This window comes from Bombina bombina, chromosome 5, assembly GCF_027579735.1.
Source record: "Bombina bombina isolate aBomBom1 chromosome 5, aBomBom1.pri, whole genome shotgun sequence".
Taxonomy (NCBI): Eukaryota; Metazoa; Chordata; class Amphibia; order Anura; family Bombinatoridae; genus Bombina; species Bombina bombina.
The window spans coordinates 151,807,346-151,819,868 of record NC_069503.1 but is presented as its reverse complement, the minus strand read 5'-3'; the positions used below and the strand labels follow the sequence as shown (position 1 = coordinate 151,819,868).

The 12,523-nt window shown below is 39.3% G+C and overlaps 1 protein-coding gene across 2 annotated transcripts in view; it reads right to left on the bottom strand.

The window, feature by feature from the left end:
- The window catches only part of GUK1 (guanylate kinase 1), a 170,964-nt gene that overhangs the window by 134,676 nt on the left and 23,765 nt on the right, over window positions 1-12,523 (bottom strand). The gene's annotated exons all lie outside the window — the stretch shown is intronic.

Genomic DNA, 12,523 nt, shown 5'->3' with positions numbered 1-12,523 from the left:
CAGAGATGTAGCTCAGGAGTGTGCATGTGTCTGTAACACTATATGGCAATGTTATACATTTCCAAGAGCACTAGATAGCAGCACTATTTCCTGTCATGTAGCACTCCAGACATGTGCACGCTATCTAGATATCTTTTCAGCAAAGAACATGTGAACGAAAAAAAATTCATAATAGAGAATACATTTTAAAACAAAAAGTTTCCAATTTACTTTTATTATCAAATGTGTCATCCTTTGTTGGAGATATCTAGATAGGCGACGTGCACTTGTCTAGAGCACTACATGACAGGAAATAGTGCTGCAATCTAGTGCTCTTGCTACTGTATAACATGGTTGCAAAGCTACTGCAATATAATATAGTGCTGCAGTGCAGACACGTGCACGCTCCTGTGAACATGTACATTCTATCTGAATTATGAGAGAAAAAAAATTGGCTTTCATGTCCGTGTAAAGTTTAATTTTGACTTTACTGTCCCTTTAATGCCGTTGCGCCCCTGCAAATCTATGTACACAGAATCAACCCATACTAAGTTACAAGAAGGTCTCTGAATAGAAGTTTGTTTGGAGTGGAATAGATCTGCACAAGGACCCAAGTGTGAGGAGGGAGAGGCAAATATTACAAATTAAAAATTATTTTAGTTAAATAAAACCATTTAAATTGTTGTTATTATGGTAATCAATTTGTTTCTCCTTTTAATAAACTACAGCTGAAAAGTTGACCAAATATCATTAAACTGGAGATAGCTCCACTCCCAATAATAACATTGATCTATGTATTTCTAAAGGTATATAACTAAAATCGGTAATTTTCCGATATAACTGGAAAAATAATCTGAAAAGTTGTTATTCTAAAAATGAAACCTTTAGGTAGAAAGCCATGATTTATATTGAGTCTTACTGCTAGGGATTTAATTATATTTATATCAAATCCACCCTAAATTTATATATATATAATTCAATTGCTTGGTAACACAAATTGCTAATCAGCCAATCACATGGCAGCAACTCAATGCATTTAGGCATCTAGACTTGGTGAAGACGACTTGCATCAAAATGGGGAAGGGGATTTAAAGGGACTTTGAACATGGCATAGTTGTTGGTGCCAGATGGGCTGGTCTGAGTATTTAAAAAACTGCTGATCTACTGGGATTTACAGAGAAAGGTCCGAAAAAGAAAAAAATATCCAGTGAGCGGCAGTTGTGTGGACAAAAATGCCTTATTGATGTCAGAGGAGAATGGGCAGACTGGTTTGAGATGATAGAAAGGCAACAGTAACTCAAATAACCACTTGTTACAACCAAGGTATGCAGAGGTATCTCTATGCACAACACGTTGAACCTTGAAGCAGATGGGTTACAGCAGCAGAAGACCACACCGGGTGCCACTCCTGTCAGCTAATAACAGGAAACCGAGGCTACAATTCGCACAGGCCCATCAAAATTGGACAATAGAAGATTGGAAAAATGTTGCCTGGTCTGATGAGTCTCGATTTCAGCTGCAACATTCAGATGGTAGGGTCAGAATTTTGCGTAAACATGAAAGCATGGATCCATCCTGCCTTGTATCAACAGTTCAGGCTGGTGATGTAATTATTTTGGGGATATTTTCTTTGCACACTTTGGGCCCCTTAGTACCAATTGAGCATCATTTAAATTCCACAGCCTACCCAAGTGTTGTTGCTGACCGTGTCCATCCCTTTAGGACTACAGTGTACCCATCTTCTGATGGCTACTTCCAGCAGGATAATGCACCATATCACAAAGCTCAAATCATCTCAAACTGGTTTCTTGAACTTGACAATGAGTTCACTGTGCTCCAATGGCCTCCACAGTCACCAGATCTCAATCCAATAGAGCACCTTTGGGATGTGGTGGAACCGGAGATTGACATCATAGATGGGCAGCTGACAAATCTGCAGCAACTGCGTGATGCTATCATGTCAATATGGACCAAAATGTCTGAGGAATGTTTACAAAACCTTGTTGAATCTATGCCACGAAGAATTAAGGCAGTTCTTAAGGCAAAGGGGGTCCAACCCGGTACTAGCAAGGTGTACCTAATAAAGTGGCCGGTGAGTGTGTGAAATAGCGCATACAATATATATATTTTTTTTTTGTATGCGCCAGTGACAGTGGTGTTTGACTCTTAGTAATAAGTACAGCATACAATGTCAGCCAAGATATGGAGGAGTCACATTTTTAAGAGACAAACATTCACGATTCATAGAAAAACAATTTAATTTTAAACACATTTCCAATTTACTCCCATTGTCAACTGTATTTTGTTCTGTTGAAATCCTTTGTTGAAGAGTATATCTAGATAGGCACAGGGACATACACGTGTCTTAAGCATTAACTGGCAGCAGTGTCTGCAGCTGTTTTTAAGAATGTTATACACCTTTAAACACTAGATGGCAGCAGTGTATATTATTGCAGACTGTCATATAGTTCTCAAGCCTCCTATATCGAAATATGATCTTCATCAAAGGATACCAATAGCACAAAGTGAATTTGATAAAAGAAGTATATTAGAAAGTTGAATCCGGAAAATGAGTTACTAACATTAATTTCCTTTTAATACCACATGCTATTCTGTCCTTGTATTCCTGATCACTTGACTGCGCAAGTGACCATAAGTACAGAGATCACATGCACACTAACTACATTACCAAGCATGTGCTGGTGTAATGCATGGTATCCTGTAGAAACCGTGACAAGATAAAATATGTCCCAATGCAGATTTGTTTTCTTTGAAAAATACTAATACTTCTGCTCAGTAATATAAAATCAAATGGACATTTAAAAAAAATAACTAAATGTCAGGCATAATTTGTATATTTCTCAAGGTAATCGTTGCTTTGAATATTAAACACATACTTATCAACAATATTAGATTAACCCCTTAAGGACAAGACCATTTTTCTTACCCTTAAAAAGGTAGGGTTGCACAGATACCATTTTTTTAAGACCGAGTACAAGTACCGATACTTTTTTTCAAATACTCACCGATACCAATTACCGATACTTTTTTAATGTCATGACAGTTTACCATGCACAATACAGACTAATAATTTAAGATCGCTTCTTTATAATTATGAACTGTATCTCAAAAGACATTTTGAAATAATAAAACAGTTTTATGTGCTTGTTGTCACAAAGTTTACAGAACATGTTTATAAATAAAATTATTACAATAACATATATTAATAATAACAACAATAAATAACAGCTGCAGCAGTTGGGACTGGAAAACTTCAATTTAAAGGGGTGATTACTGGATGCAATTGGGTTGTAGGGTGCCTATATAACTGATAAGTCTGACACTTGTACTTAGTACAAAGTCGTATAATTTAATTCTGAAAATAATATTGAGGAAGGAGTATCTCAGTAATCCCCTTTGAGAAAAATGGGGCATTTGTATTCTACTTACTCATCAGAAAATAGGGCTGCTTTTTATTCCCGGTCCAGCCCTGGCTACGGGTGTTCCTCAGAGTACAGTATGTTTTGAGCATAATTGTGCAAGATGAGAGGCTTCCAGCTGTAAAGTAGCAGCTTTTAAAGCACTGCTCTGACGTAAAATACAAATAACAGCAATTTGTATTGGCAGAACAGAAGTAAACAATTTTTAGTTAAGTCTCCACTCCAGCTTAAAATGAAATGGGAACATACAGTTTGAAAAACGCCACAAGATGGCATATGGGTAGGAATTGGAGGTATCGGTTTAAGTATCGGTGCATTTGCACGAGTACAAGTACTCATACAAATACTTGGTATCGGCACCGATACTAGTATCGGTATCGGTGCAACCCTACTTAAAGGGACATGAAACCCAATTTTTTTCTTTCATGATTCAGATAGAGAATACAATTTTAAACAACAAATTTACTTCTATTATCTAATTTGTATCATTCTCTTGGTATCATTTGTTGAAGTAGCAGCAATGCACTAATGGTTTCTAACTGAACTCATGGGTGAGCCAATCACAATCAATATACTGTATATATGCAGCTACCAATCAACGGCTAGAACCTAGGTTCTCTGCTGCTCCTGAGCTTTCCTAGATAAAGCTTTCAGCAAAGGATAACAAGAGAAGGAAGCAAATTAAATAATAGAAGTTAATTGGAAAGTTGTTTAAAATTGTATTCTCTGAGTCATGAAAGAAACATTTTTGGGTTTCATGTCTCTTTAAGGACCAGGGCTATTTTTACATTTCTGCGGTGTTTGTGTTTAGCTGTAAATTTTCCTCTTACTCATTTACTGTGCCCACACATTATATACCGTTTTTCCTCGCCATTAAATGTCGTTTCTATAGATACCATTATTAATTACTATAATTTTTTTTTTTATAAGATGATGAAAAGAAAAACAAAAAAACTTTTTCTAACTTTGACCCCCAAAATCTGTTACACATCTACAACCACCAAAAAACACCCATGCTAAATAGTTTCTAAAATTTTATCCTGAGTTTAGAAATACCCAATGTTTACATGTTCTTTGCAAGTTATAGGGCAATAAATACAAGTAGCACTTTGCTATTTCCAAACCATTTTTTTTCTTCAAAATTAGCGATGGTTACATTGGAACACTGATATCTGTCAGGAATCCCTGAATAACCCTTGACATGTATATATTTTTTAGTAGACAACCCAAAGTATTGACCTATTTTGCTATATTTCATGCCACCATTTCACCGCCAAATGCGATCAAATAAATATTTTTTTCACAAAATTTAGGTTTCTCACAGAAATTATTTACAAACAGCTTGTGCAATTATGGCACAAATGGCTGTAAATGCTTCTCTGGGATCCCCTTTGTTCAGAAACAGACCTATATTGCTTTGGCATTGCTTTTTGGTAATTGGAAGGCCACTAAATGCTGCTGTGCGCCACACTTGTATTATGTCCAGCAGTGAAGGGGTTAATTAGGTAGCTTGTAGGGTTAATTTTAGCTTTAGTATAGAGATCAGCCTCCCACCTGATCCCTCCCTGACCCCTCTCAAACAACTCTTCCCTCCCCCACCATTGTCCCCGCCATTGTCTTCCAACCGCACGTGATCCCGCCCCCTCTGACGCAATCTACAGCAGCGATGGCCGTCCACCCGCCTTCCTGCAACAGCTCCCACCCACCAACGATCGCACCATCGCTGACTGATGCAGAGAGGGCCACAGAGTTTGTTAAAAAGGTATTGCAGTGATGCCTCAATATCGAGGCATCAGAGCAATACCTTGAAAGCAGAATCGCTTCCAGACGCTTTTAACCCCTAACGACATACAGGGTACGTCGTTGGTCTTTAATGACCAGTTTGTGTATGACGTACCCTGTACGACGTGTGTCGTTAAGTGGTTAAAGGAAATAGCAAAGTCAAAATTAAAAACTTTCATGATCCAGAAAGAGCATGAGGTTTTGACCAAAAGACCAATTTACTTCTATTAACAATTTTCCTTTTTTTGTTTTCTTAAAATCCTTTTTTGAATAGTTACATAGGCATGATCAAGGGCAGCAATGCACTGCTGGAAGGTAGCTGGTGATTGGTGGCTGCACATATATGCCCCTGGTTACTAGCTCACCTGATGTGTTCCGCTAGATCCCAGCAGTGCATTGCTGCCCCTGAATCTATGAATGCTCTTAAAAAAATAAAAAAAAGTTATCAAAAGAACATAGCAAATTTCATAACAAAAGTAAATTAGAAAAGTTGTTTAAAATGACATGCACTTCTAGAGATCGCATGCTCTAGATCCGGAGGAGCAGCTCAGGTGTTTGGTAAGGTGAGACACCTGTGCAGCATTACCTCCACTGCAAGCTGTTGGCGAACTCTTCGCGCCTAAACCCTCAGACCCTGGGTGGCCTGCTCAGCAAGTTTATCGCTGCTGGATCTGATACTCTGCCATACCACCGCACAAGAACTTTGTGCTGCTTCAGCCATAGGATTTACCTTCTGTCCTAGCAGTGCAATTCTCACTGCAATAAGAGTGAAAGACGGACTCTGATTACACATAGGAGTCTTTTCCTCCAAAGCCCCCGCTGGGGCTAAAACCGGCTCCCTTGCCAAACCTGATAGGACGACCTGCCTGCTCCACTTTGGCATCAATAAATCAAGCTTACCAACTATCTGCCCCCGCCTGCAAGTCCAGCTACACTGATCAAAAGCTGAGGTTTCCCAACGATATTACCTGCAGCTGATTCACCTGGATTCCTGCCGCTGGCTACGGGGAGGCGCTTTGACCCGCTGCTGCTCTCGGACTGTTGATCCCTCCCACCGGTGCTGCGTGGGGGACACGGACCGCTACCTGTGCTTGGATTGCTTTCTCAGGAACTGGCCTGCCTCTTTCCCTGCCGCTTGTCATCCCAGCGTTTGCTGTCCTTGGCGGCTGTTGCTGGGCGCACTCCCCTCCCACCGGTGCTGCGTGAGGGGAGTCGTGCTGAAGAGGAGACCTCTCTCTGGAGGCATCTGGACCCTAGCAGTGGGTAATGTAGCGGTAGCTCTCTACTGAAAAACAGCTTCTCTGGCCCCCTTCTTGCCTTCCTTCCGATAGAACTATATCTGTACAGACCAGGGGGAAGGAGTTGTCACGGGGAGAAGAGAAGGGGGAAACAAAGAGCCTGAACGGACACTCTGTACCTGGGCTTGCCTAGATAAGGCAGGATAAAGCCAAAAGACAATTCTACCTGTCAATTTGCTAGAACAGTGACTTTCTCCTATAGCCTGCATTTGAACTCAACCTAATTTCTTAAAAACTGCCTAAAGATAAACTAGGCTCAGTAAACCAGGCTGCTGAACTTTTTTTTTTTTTTTAAATATATGTACATATTACCCTAGCTCAGGTAAATTAAGTTGGGGACAATTGGGGTAAATTAAGCCCATAAACTAGCTTTGGGGAAGTGGTGCATCTAGGCTCTCTTTATCGATACCTATATCCTGAGCCTTTGTTTAGAACCTTACCCCCCCCCTAGCAACGTATAATAAAATTACAGTGCTCTCCTTTAAGCTTAACTGTAGAACTAAGCAAACTTGAGTTTACTTAACTAACTCTTCAATCCTGACTATGTTTATTAATAGAAATCTTGCAGTTATCACCCATTAGAGAATTGGCTGGATGCTGAAGGAGGAGGGGGGAGAGGAGAGGGTGAGAGAGCATTTAAAGAACTGCTCCTAAGATAGAATTAACAACCTTATAAGTACTGCATAAAGCACTCTCCCTCCTATCAATATCTACACCACAGAGGCTGGGGAAGGTAGTAGCGAACAGTTAATATGGGAATAGAGGCTAACGGGCCTTGAATTTTTTTTGTTTTTCTGATTTTCCTTCCCTTTTTTCATAAAAGAAATTTGCTATCTGTCACTATATAAGTGATCTTTATATCAGTTTTCACCTATTAATAGAAATGTTGCAATTAATATGTAGTAGAAAACTGGTTTTAGATATTGCTATTTAGTTTGAGTTTTCTCTGTGTTAAGGGATATTCGTTAAACTAAACTGTCTAGGGTTCCCTGCTTAGTCATATTGGCTGAGATCTTGTTACCTATAAAGCTCAATTGTTAAATCAACAACTGATAAGAATTAACTACTGTATACTGTTTATATTAGATTGCTTGCCATAAATTGTACAATCCTTGCCCCCTGTCCCCTTCCTCCTCTCTGTTCTTCCTCTTGGCCCTTTATTAAATCCAAGCTTGTTGACTCACTGTCTATAGCGAGATTAGAACATACACTATTGATTTTCCTTTAGCTTGTCCCTAGGAGTGAGGGGAGAAAGGGCATAAGGAAAAATCCTGCAAGACTATTTGAACACTCATACTTTATACCTTCGGCTATAACCCTATCCCTGCCTAAATCAGAATAACTGTTCTTTCTGGGTCCTTGTGACACTTTACACAGGTTTTTTTTTACACTTTTTCCACACCGACACTCTCTCACCTTTTAGCTAACTAGCTATCTATCACATCCTCGCATAATTCCCCTCCCCTATCCCCCTTTTTTTTTTTCCCCTATCTCTCGCACATTTTGCCACACTTAAGCACCTAGCACCAAACTGAGTTCACTTCTTTACTCTGGAAACGTTTTATTAAACGTTTCCCTTTTCACTACTATAACTAATCACACGGCACATGGATAAATTTCTTTCCAATCCTTCTAAGACTCCTTCTCCAATTATGGCAGCCAGGCACAGGGATAGGAAACTCAAGAACACACAGGATCTCGTTACTGAGACCCAAACTAATCCTATTAATACCTTAATAACACCGGAACTCACCAATATACAGTCCTTAGTAACCAGTATCTCAGATGCTCTTGAACCTAAATTTGAGGCACTTAAATCAGAAATCAAGCAAGACATTACCTCTCTAGCCCAAGAGGTTAGACAGTTCTTGAATATGATGCAGGAAGTAGAGCAGAGGGTCTCTGACCTAGAAGACATAGCAACATCACATAGTGCCAAATTTGAGTCCTCTACTAAGAACTTGCAAAAAATATTTGATAGGCTGGAAGATATGGAAAATCGCTCTAGACGAAATAACATAAGAATAATAGGCCTTCCAGAGGCCAAACAATTTGAAAACCTTAATCTTTTTATCTCAGATACACTCACTAAAGCCTTAAAGATTCCACCCACATATCACCCAATTATAGTCGAGAGAGCTCATAGAATAGGTGCCCCTCGTTTAGACAGTAGGAACGGAAACAGACCTAGACCTGTTATCGCAAGATTACTCAATTATCAAGATAAGAACACACTATTGCAACATTTCCGTAAAAACCAGCCAATTCTTATAGAGGACAACAAGATCTTGATCTTTCAAGATTTCTCGTCTGACACAGCCTCTAAAAGAAGAGAGCTGGCTCCGATTTGCTCTAAGTTTATCCAACATGGGTATAGAGCTGCCTTAATCTATCCCTCTAAACTTAGAGTGGTAGTAAAGGAGACAACACATATCTTTGTAGAGGCTCAAATAGCGGAAAATTTCTTTAAGACATTGGACACGTAATTACATGACCTAACGCTTTTTAGTTAAATAGTCAGAGGATATAACTTATGGCAAAAGTAGCCAGGAGACTGAGGTCTCTCCTTTTTTTTTTTCTCCTTCCCACCTCCCTCACCGTTCGCCCTCCTCTCCCTGTCCCTCTTCCATCCCTCTCTACCTCCCAGAGATAAACGATGCAAAAATTAGATAAACTCAAATTAATATCCTGGAATGTAGGAGGAATCTCATCTCCCATTAAAAGGAAGGCAATCTTAACATATCTGCAGAAAGCTCAGGCTGATATTGGGTTCATACAGGAAACCCATTTAAACTTAGAGGAATCATTAAAACTGAAGACCTCATGGGTAAGGGAAGCCTTTGTGGCTTCAAGCGTTGGAAAAAAGCGGGGGGTCGCTATACTTATAGGTAAAAGAGCTCAAGTGGAGATCTTATACTCTGAGGCCGACCCTGGTGGGAGGTATGTCCTGGTCAAAATGAAAGCAGACCAAGCGTTATATACACTTTGCAATGTCTATGGCCCGAATACAACTGACCCAGAATTCTGGGATCTCTTATAGGCCAAACTCCTTTTAATTAGTGAAGGTCACCTAATCTTAGGAGGAGACTTTAATATGGCTCCACAATGCCCTATAGACAGACTTAGAAGAAACACTAAGCTCTTAAAACAGAAAAAAGATAGTCTTGACTCTAAAATGTTTAATAAAATTAAACAGAACCTTGCAATACGCGACATTTGGAGAACTCAGAATCCTGATACTCAGGATTTTACCTGTCTCTCCAAGGCCCATAAAACATTATCTAGGATTGACCTATTCTTAACCGATGAACGGCTAAGCATCACAAAGATAAAAGCAAAGATAATGCCGATATTTCTGTCTGACCACGGGCCTATCCCTCTTGAGCTTTATTTTGGTCAACCGAAGCCCAAGACATTACGATTCTTCTTTCCTTATTATCTTGTCACCGACTTAAAATTCAAAGAATGGCTCAGGAACAAGTTTAAGGAATACGTCCATTTTAACAGCAATTACATAGGGCGCTCAGATATCTTCTGGGAAACTGCTAAAGCAGTTCTTAGAGGGGAAATTACTGCATATATTGCTATGCAAAATAAGAGAAGGAAGGTAAGAGAGAAGGAAGTGAGTAACTCTGATTAATTCTTACAATCTCTTTTTACTGGAAAGAACCCCTCTAAACTGGGCTAGATATGTACGTGCCAAAGCCGCAAGAGACACTTTTTTTATAACCCAAGAAGCCCATAATGAACTTAGATTGCAAGCAAAAATGTATCGATTTGGTAACAAATCTGGTAAAATGCTTGCCAAATTAATTAAGAATGAAAATAAAAAACCTATTATAGATAAAATTCAGCACATGGGGAAACAGCTATTAAAATCTGAAGAAATTTCAGACTTATTTTTCCAATATTTCCAGGAACTATATACTAGCAAAGGCTATGATTCAGAAAAAGCTACTGAATTCTGGAATAAAATTACTTACCCTATAGCATCCCCTGAAGCAATTGACAGCCTCAACTCCCCTATTACAAGGGAAGAGATTGAAAAAGTGATCACTAAACTCTCTCTTAATAAAGCTGCTGGCCCGGATGGATTACCTAATGAGTTTTACAAAGTCCTCTCAGTAGAAATAGCCCCATACCTCGGTAATCTCTATAATGATATCTTTATCAATGATAAACAGGTCACACCCTCTTTTTCTTCCTCATTTACCACCTTGATCTTAAAAGAGGGGAAAGACCCTACCTGCAAAGAGTCTTATAGACCAATTGCTTTATTAAATTCGGACTACAAAATCCTGACCTCAATCTTAGCAACCAGGCTTCAGACTATCCTTTCAAAAATAATCCATCCGGACCAAGCTGGCTTTCTCAATAACCGCAACTCCACAGCAAAAATTAGGGAATTACTCGTTACCACGGATTATATTCAGAGGATATCTGCGCAGAGGGAGAGGACCTTCCGGATCTGGCCATTCTGTCAATTGACGCAGAAAAAGCTTTTGACTCAGTATCTCATAAACATATAACAACTTCTCTAATAAAGTTTGGGATTAAGGGCAATCTCCCCAAATTTATAGAGAATATATATAATCAATCTTACACAAGCCTCATAATCAATAACGATATCTCCCCTTCAATTGCATTGAACAGGGGCACGCGTCAGGGCTGTCCTCTCTCCCCACTCCTTTTTGATATAGCTATAGAACCTCTTGCAATTATGATAAGGAAATCCTTGGATGGCATAAAAGTCCGAAAACATGAAATGAAAATCGGATTGTATGCAGACGACCTACTTGTATATCTGTCTAATACTGATTCAAATATATCAAAACTTTTGCGAATTACCGATCATTTCGGCACCTTCTCGGGGTATAAAGTAAATCCTTCAAAATCTGAATTGTTTTGGCTCAGGAAAAGTGCTAGGAGTAACTCAGATCTCCCTTTTAGGGTGGTAACAGAGTCCTTTAAATATTTAGGGATTAATATTCCAACTAACATTGGAGATTTATATAAACTAAATATAACTCCGATGCTTGTTTATATAAAAGAAAGACTTAAAGTTTGGCAGAATTTACCACTGTCAATATCGGGTCGGTCAGCATTATTTAAGATGGTCCTCCTCCCTAAGCTGCTTTATGTTCTCCAGAATGTCCCAGTAATGTTACTAGAAAAAGATGTTCGGTCAATGAACTCTTCAATCAGACAATTCATTTGGCAAGGGAAAAGACCTAAAATATCTTTCTTTAAATTGGCTGCGCCAAGGGAGCTCGGAGGCATAGCATTACCAAACTTGAGATTCTATAATCTATGTTTCCTAGCCCGCACAGTAGCGGATTGGATCTTCTCCAAGAATTACGTTCTAAATAACGAACTCGAATTAAGTATATGTGACCCGTTCTTACCAAGAGCTTTGGTACATTCTGAGCCAAAAGATCTGCCAATAGGCATTAAAGAACTTAAAACCATAATGACCCCTCTTAAAGCATGGTATAAGTTAACTAAATCTCTCTCTATAAACAGCACAGCCTCAAAATATCTTCCCTTGATTGGAAACCCTAACTTCCAACCAGGGTTAGACTCGATGGTTTTTAATAGGTGGCATAATAATGGTCTGGATAGGGCTATATATGTATTGGATCAGGATAGAAAGTGTGTTAAGTCCTTTGAAGAGCTGAAGACCGAATTCAATCTGCCAAATAAAGATCTCTATGCCTATCTGCAGATAAGGCACTATGTTCTTGATCTTACCAAAAAGGTTGGCTGGAACTGGACTCTTGGCAAACTGGAAAACTGGCTAACAATAATCAAAATCGGCTCCATGTCCATCGCCCCTGGCTATTATATTCTGAGCACCAATAAAGGCACTCCCATCATGGAGAGTCTGGCCTTGGCTTGGAACGCCTCAATCCCACACAATAATATTGAGATGAAAACCCTTCAATTATCAGTGAACAAAGTAGCAGGGACCACCCTCTCTACCACTTGGCGCGATACACATTTAAAACTTTTGCACAGGGCATA